Source organism: Prionailurus bengalensis, chromosome D3, assembly GCF_016509475.1.
Source record: "Prionailurus bengalensis isolate Pbe53 chromosome D3, Fcat_Pben_1.1_paternal_pri, whole genome shotgun sequence".
Classification (NCBI taxonomy): Eukaryota; Metazoa; Chordata; class Mammalia; order Carnivora; family Felidae; genus Prionailurus; species Prionailurus bengalensis.
The window spans coordinates 41,476,045-41,484,235 of record NC_057356.1 but is presented as its reverse complement, the minus strand read 5'-3'; the positions used below and the strand labels follow the sequence as shown (position 1 = coordinate 41,484,235).

General features: G+C 36.3%; 1 pseudogene; it reads left to right on the top strand.

Moving 5' to 3' along the window:
- The first annotated feature begins 2,361 nt into the window (after positions 1-2,361).
- LOC122470608 lies at positions 2,362-2,929 on the top strand (annotated as a pseudogene).
- Positions 2,930-8,191: the final 5,262 nt, after the last annotated feature.

Below are 8,191 nucleotides of genomic sequence, written 5' to 3'. Positions count from 1 at the left end.
GCTCAGAGCCTGTAGCCTGCTTCCAATTCTGTGTCTTCCTCTCTCTCTGCCCCTCCCCTGCTCATGCTGTGTCTCTCTCTGTCTCAAAAATAAATAAAACGTTAAAAAAATTAAAAAAAAAAAAAGATACCAGCAAAGCCTAAAGAACAATCAGTCTAGACAACAGTAAGGTGAAAGCTCCAGGTGGGAATGATTTAGGATAGACGATAGCATTGGAAGCACCAGGAATCCATCTCCCCACCCTGATAAAAAATATACTGTCAGAATCTGTGTGATATAACTATTTTGGAACTCTGGAGTCTATTGAAGGCTTGCCACTTCCAGGGAAAGGCTTGTACTGTAAAGTGCAAGTTAATTTCAGTCAATTTCAGCTCTTAGCACTGCAGCAGCCACCCAGTCCTCATGTTTCAGTTCCATGGTAGGCAGCCATGCACATGCTCCTGAAGCAGCTTGCACATAGCTTGTGGGAGACAGGATGGGCAATAAAGACTGTCCTCCAAATATCAGGAATCTATATTCATTATTATTGATTCTACAGAAATAAAAGAATTATAACAGTATTATGAACAGTTGTACATCAACAAGTTGGATAACCTGGATGAAATAAAGAAATTCCTAGAAACAGAAAATCGCCCAAGACCAAATCACAAAGATAGAAAAACAAAATAGTTCTATAGCCAGTAAAAGATTGACTCAATAATCAAAAATTTCCTGACAAAGAACAACCTTGGATAGGATGGATTCACTGGTGAATTCTACCACACATTGAGTAAGCTAACACCATTCACGAATTAACACCAATCAAATAGCTGAGAAAGACTGAAGAGGTGAGAAAACTACCTCACTCATTTTATGAGGCCACTGCTATTCTAATAACAAAGTCAAAGACACTATGAGAAAAGAAAACTACAGACCAATATCTTTTATGGACACTGATGCAAAATTCCTCGGCAAAATACTAGCAAACTGAATTAATTCACTAGCACATTAGAAAGATTATATACCATGACCAAGTGGGATTTATTCCTGGAATGCAAGGAGAGTTCAATGTAAAAATTGATCATTATAATACACCATATTAACAGAATGAAGGAAAAACTCAATGATCATCTCAACTGATGCAGAAAAATCATTTGACAAAATTCAGCACACTTTCAAGATAAAAAACACTCAACATCTAAAAATAGAAGTAAACGACCTCAAGATAACAAAACATAATAAAGGTCATATATGAGAAACCCATAGCAAACATCATACTCAATGATAAAAGACTGAAAGCTTTTCCTCTAAAATCAGGAACAATGCAAGAATGCCCACTTTTACCACTTCTAGCCATATAAATTAGGCAAGAAAGAAATAAAAGGCATCCAAATTGGAAATGAAGAAGTAAAATTATCTTTATTTACAGATGATATGATCTTACATATAGAAAACCCTAAAGATTCCACACACCAAAAAATTGCTAGAATAATCAAATTCAGCAAAGTAGCAGGATACAAAGTCAACATGCAAAAATTAGTTGCAGTTGGGGGCGCCTGGGTGGCGCAGTCGGTTAAGCGTCCGACTTCAGCCAGGTCACGATCTTGCAGTCTGTGAGTTCTAGCCCCGCGTCGGGCTCTGGGCTGATGGCTCAGAGCCTGGAGCCTGCTTCCGATTCTGTGTCTCCCTCTCTCTCTGCCCCTCCCCCGTTCATGCTCTGTCTCTCTCTGTCCCAAAAAAAAATAAATAAATAACGTTGAAAAAAAAAAATTAAAAAAAAAAAAAAAGAAAAGAAAAAAAAAATTAGTTGCAGTTGTATACAATAAGCAATGAACAAAATGGAAAAGAATATAAGGAAGAAATCTAGGGGCACCTGGGTGGCTTAGTTGGTTAAGCATCCAACTTCAGCTCAGGTCATAATCTCACAGTTTGTGTGTTTGAGCCCCATGTCAGGCTCTGAGCTGTCAGCACAGCTGCTTCAGATTCTGTGTCTCCCTCTCTCTTTGGCCCTCTGCCGCTTTCACTCTGTCTCTCTCTCTCTCTCTCAAAAATAAATAAACATTAAAAACAATTCTTTTTTTTAAAGGAAGCAATCTATTCACAATAGCATCAAAAAGAATAAAATACTGTGGTTCCTGGCTGGCTCAATTGGTAGAGCATACAACTCTTGATCTCAGGGGTCATGAGTTTGAGCCCTACATTGGGCATAGAAATCACTTAATAAATACATACATACATACATACATACATGCATACATACATACATACACTGGAAGATTGCCCTTTTAGGGGGTGTCTGTCTGACTTAGTAGAGCATGCTACTCTTGATCTCAGAGTTGTGAGTTCTGGCTTCATGTTGGGTGTAGAGATTAAAATAATTTAAAAATCTTGAAAAAAAGAAACTTCTTGAGGTTATAAAAAGGATAAAATACTGGAGGAGAGGCGATGAGTGCAGCAGCCACATTTGGTATCTGCCAGGCACAAGTGTCCTGCCTGGTCTCTTCCAGCACAACCCACTAGCATGACAGCAAAACTCTGAGTAACCAAGAAAACTTTAAACTGGTAAATGCCACAATCCCAATGCCATGGACACAAGTATAAAGTTGTGGTGACTGTACATAGAGAGACTGATCCTGTTACAGGAGTGGTTATGAATTTGACCAACCTCAAAGGGTATATGGAGGAGACAGTTATGAAGCCCCTTGATCATAATAATCTGGATTTGGATGTGCCATACTTTGCAGATGTTGTAGACATGACAGAAAATATAGCTGTAGATAACTGGGAAAACCTCCAGAAATCTCTTCCCCTAGTCGGGGGGGGGGGGGGTGGTTCTTTATGAAGTAAAAGTATATGAGACTGACAATAATACTGTAGTCTATAAAGAAGAATAGCTTTTAAGAGTTAATACTGTAGAAAGATTAATTTATTTCCATATTTGAAAAAAGGTCTTTATCCCCTTGGACTATTAAGAAGTCATCACATAATTGTTATACCTCCACATTGTGTTCTGGAGTGATTGATGTATTGAAATCATTGTGAATTCAAATCTATTTTAAAGTCAAACTTGTAAAACAAACAAAAAAAAAAGGATTAAATACTCAGGAATTAACCAAGGAGGTAAAGGACTTTCACAACAAAAACTATAAAACATTACTGAAAGATATTAAGGAAGACATAAATAAATGGAAACATATCCTATGTTCATGGATTAGAAGACTTACTATTGTTATGATGTCAATACTACCCAAAGCAACCTACAGATTTAATATGATCCCTATCAAAATCCCAATGATTTTTTTGCAAAAATAGAAAACTCCATCATAAAAATCATATGGAATCTCAGGGTACCCCAAATAGCTAACATTGAAAAAGAACAAATATAGAGGACTCATACTTCCTGATTTTAAAACTTACCACAAAGCTACAGTAATTAATACAGTACGGTGCCAGCATAAAGACAGATGTTTAGACCAATGTAATATACTAGAATTTGGAAATAAACCCTGCCATATTTAGTCAAATGATTTTTGACAGGGTTTCAAGGCCATCCAATGGGGAAAGGACAGTCTTTTCAACAAAAGGTGCTAGGAAAAGTGGATATCCACATGCAAAAGAATGAAGTTGGACCCTACCAAACACCAAATACAAAAATTACCTCAAAAGGGATCAAAGACCTAAATTTACACCTACAACTATAAAACTCTTAGAAGAAAACACAGGGCAAAAGCTTCACAATACTGGATTTAGAAATAAATTCTTAGATATGACACCAAAGACATGGGCAACAAGAGAAAAAAAAATAGGCAAATTAGGCTTCATGAAAATTTTTAAATTTTAAGTATCAATAGATTAAAAAGCATTAAGAGAGACTTCTGGGTGCTTAGTCCATCCAAAATCCAACTCTTGATTTCAGCTCAGGTTATGATCCTAAGGTCATGGGATCGAGCCCTGCATCAGGCTCCATGCTTAGCATGAAACCTGCATAGCATTCTCTCTCTCTCTCCCTTTGTCCCTCTTCCCTGCTCACACTCTGTCTCTAAAATCAAATCAAGGGGCGCCTGGGTGGCGCAGTCGGTTAAGCGTCCGACTTCAGCCAGGTCACGATCTCGCGGTCCGTGAGTTCGAGCCCTGCGTCAGGCTCTGGGCTGATGGCTCGGAGCCTGGAGCCTGCTTCCGATTCTGTGTCTCCCTCTCTCTCTGCCCCTCCCCCATTCATGCTCTGTCTCTCTCTGTCCCAAAAATAAATAAATGTTGAAAAAAAAAAAAATTTTAAAATCAAATCAAATAAAATCAAATCGAATAGATTAAGAGTACATTCCTCTCGGTGAGCACTGAGGAATATATAGAATTGTTGAATCATTATATTGTATACCTGAAACTAATATAACACTGTATGTTAATTATACTTGAATTAAAAGAAAAAGAATCTCTCTGTGTGAGACTCCAGTGATTCTAATGTGCAGCCAAGTTTGAGAATCTGTGCCCACAGACCTATTGTTCTCCAATTAGATATGCATCAGAATCAAGTGAGGAGATATTATACAACACAGAAGCCCAAATTCACTCAAGCAAGTACAGGACTTGGGCCTTTCCATTTTTAAGTAGTTTCCCCAGGTGATTCTATCTAACAAAGTTTGAGAACCACTCCATAGACTATGCACAATAAAAAGGCATCAAAAGACAACAGAGTAAATCTATCAACAGAGTAAAAAGGAAACTCAAAGAATGGGAGAAAATATTCACAAATGATATATTTGATAAGGAATAATATCTAGAATATACAGAAAAACTTAAAACTCAACAACAATAAAACAAAAAACCCAACTCCAAAATTGGCAAAAAAAAACTTGAATGGACATTTCTTCAAAGAAGACACATAAATGTTATGGAAACAAGTACATGAAAAGATGCTCAACATCACTAATCATTAGAGAAATACAAATCAAAACCACAATGAAATTCCACCTCACACCCATTAAGATGGCCACCATCATCAATCAATCAATCAATCAATCAATCAGAAAATAACAAGTACTGAAGAGGATGTGGAGAAATTGGAACACCTGTACACTATTAGTGGGAATACAAAATGATACAGCCCCTGTGGAAAACAGTATAGGAGTTCCTCAACATTTTTTAAATAGAATTACCATAAGATCCAGCAATTGCAATTATGGGTATATACCCAAAAGAACTTAAAGTAGATTTTCAATGAGATATTTGTACACTCATATTCATAGCACCATTATTCACAATAATTAAAATGCGGTAGCAACCTCTGTGTCCATCATTGGATAAATGGATAAGCAAAATTTGATACATACATATAATTGGATATCATTCATACTTTTAAAAGGAAATTCTGACATATGGTACAACATGAACAAATCTTGATGACATTATGCTAAGTGAAATAAGCCAATCACAAAAAAACAAATACTACGTGATCCACTTATGTAAAGCACTGACATTAGCCAAAATGATAGAGAAAGTAGAATGGTGGTTTCCAGGGATGAGAGGGAGGGAGGAATGGGTATAGAGTTTGGGCTTTTGCAAGATAAAAGAGTTCTGGAGTTGGATGATATTGATCATTTCACAGTATGAATATACTTAATACTTCTGACCTGTACACTTAAAAATGGTTAAGATGATAATTTTGTGCTATGTCTATTTTACCACAATTTTAACAAGTGAAGAAAACAAGCTCCAGTAGGAATGTCTCCAAAAGATGAAAAAAATATATTACCTGAATTTTTTTATAAATTAAGAGATTTAAACTTCTGAGGAGTAAATTAAAGATAAGACCTAACTACAGAGAAAATAAAGCAAATGCAAAGCAAGATATTATTAATTCGAACCAAAAGAAATTTTAAAATCTATGCAGGTAAAGAAAATAATCACAGTATACCACATGGCTAAGTTAGGCCCGCCTCTAACATTTGGGGAGGGGGCAGGGGAAGATAAATGAAGGACCATGTATCATATGACTATACATTTTTAAAATGTAAATCAAACTAAAAAAAGTATTAAATAAAATACATCCTATTCTCCTACCTTAAGTAAATGACCTAGAAAGCCAGGATTAAATTTAAAATCCATATACTTCTCAGAGTTCCACGCCAGAACTTAACAGTAGATGGAGAGCTAGGTACTGGCCTCAGACCAAGAGCCCATCCCCTTCTATTCCAGCCTCAAGTTCCAACCCACACTGAGGAAATTTTGGGGCATGTGTAGACACCAACCCATGTATTATCCTAGCTCAGATGATACACTCACAAACACTTTCCCATTAGATGTGTACACAGACAGCACCATCCACCCTTCAGCAGGACAGATGATAATGGGGCCTGCATGGGGTTTAGAAGCAGCTTCAGGGTTGTTTGTGCAGGTAATTCAGGGACCCAGAATGAGATCTGAAAAGGCAGCTTACTTGGCCTTCTGAATTCCTCCCCCAGGGAGAAGGGCCAGAGCAAAAATCTCTCAAGTCTGGCTTACAAGACATGGGCTCCTATGCAAATGTCTAGGAATAGTACTGGGCTCACCTGAAAATAGCATTTATATAATCATGCCAACACAAAAATAATATAAAAATCTTAACATGTGAAATTTTCAGGAGGATGAGGGGGATGGGAAACATGCAGTACAGTGCTTGGTAACAAGTGGGAAATGATTAAAGAAAGATAAAGCCTAATCTTTTATGGTAGGAAGTCAATAAATGATGCCTAAAAGTGAAAAACTTATAAGTTGCCATACAATTATGTTATTTTGAGATATGAAGGAAAATGAAAAGAGAAACCGCTAAAAAGCACTAAGCTCTAGGAAACAGAAAATGAGGGAGAATAGAGTTGTAGGGAGTATTATTCTTCATTAAAAGCATTGTGGAACTATGTGACAACTGTGCACATATTAACTTTGATACTAAAAAAAAGAATATACCGCAAAGAGAAATTTTTCAAGTGTATTTTTCAACTTAACATGAGTTCTGCAAAACTCTTCATTAACCTGGTCTTTTCAGAATGACAAATGTAAGAGGCAGAAGATTAGGGGAGATTACTAACATTTAACATGTGAAATGAAGACTGGTAATAGGAAAGTTTCAGATTAACGTTCTTTTAGGTTTCTGAGGGCACTACATATTTAAATTAATTCATTCAATAGGTATTTATTGATCATCTACGTGACAGGCATTGTGCTAGAATCTGGGAATACAGAAGTAAAATAAAATTTTTGTTTGTTTGTTTGTTTGTTTTTAAGTGAAGGCACTCTTCTTTATTTTCATTTAGTGATGTCTACACAATTGTGTGTGGGTTTTTTTTTAAATTTTATTTAACTAAGTTAGTTAACATATAGTGTATAACAGTTTCAGGAGTAGAATTTCGTGATCCATCACTTACATATAACACCCAATGTTCATCCCAACAAGTGTCCTCCTTAATGCCCATCACCCATTTAGCCTATCCCCTCACCCAACATCCCTCCAGAAACCCTCACTTTGTTCTCTATATTTAAGAGACTTTTATGGTTTGCCTCCTCTCTGTTTTTATCTTATTTTTGCTTCCCTTCCCCTATGTTCATCTGTTTCGTTTCTTAAATTTCACATATGAATGAAATCATATATTTATCTTTCCCTGACTTATTTCACTTAGTGTATTACATTCTAGTTCTATCCATGTTGTTGCAAATAGCACATTTTCATTCTTTTTCATTGCTGAGTAATATTCCATTGCATATAAATACCACATCTTCTTTATCTATTCATCAGTTGATGGAAATCTGAACTCTTTCCATAGTTTGGTTATTGTTGATAGTATGGCTATAAACATCGGGGTGCATGTGCCCTTTGAGTCAGCATTTTTGTATCCTTTGTATAAATACCAAATAGTACAATTGCTGGGTCATAGGGTAGCTCTATTTTTTTAATTTTTTGAGGAACCTCCATGTTGTTCTCCAGAGTGGCTGCACCAGTTTTCATTCCAACCAGCAGTGTAAAAATGTTCCCCTTTCTCCACATCCTTGCCAATATCTGTTGTTCCCTGAGTAGTTAACTTTTGCCATTCTGACAGGTGTTAAGTTGGTATCTCATTATAGTTTTGATTTGTATTGTGGTTGTCTTCTTTGGAAAACTATCTATTCATGTCTTCTTCCCATTTCTTCACTGGATTATTTGTTTTTTGGGTGTTGATTTTGATAAGTTCTTTATAGATTTTGG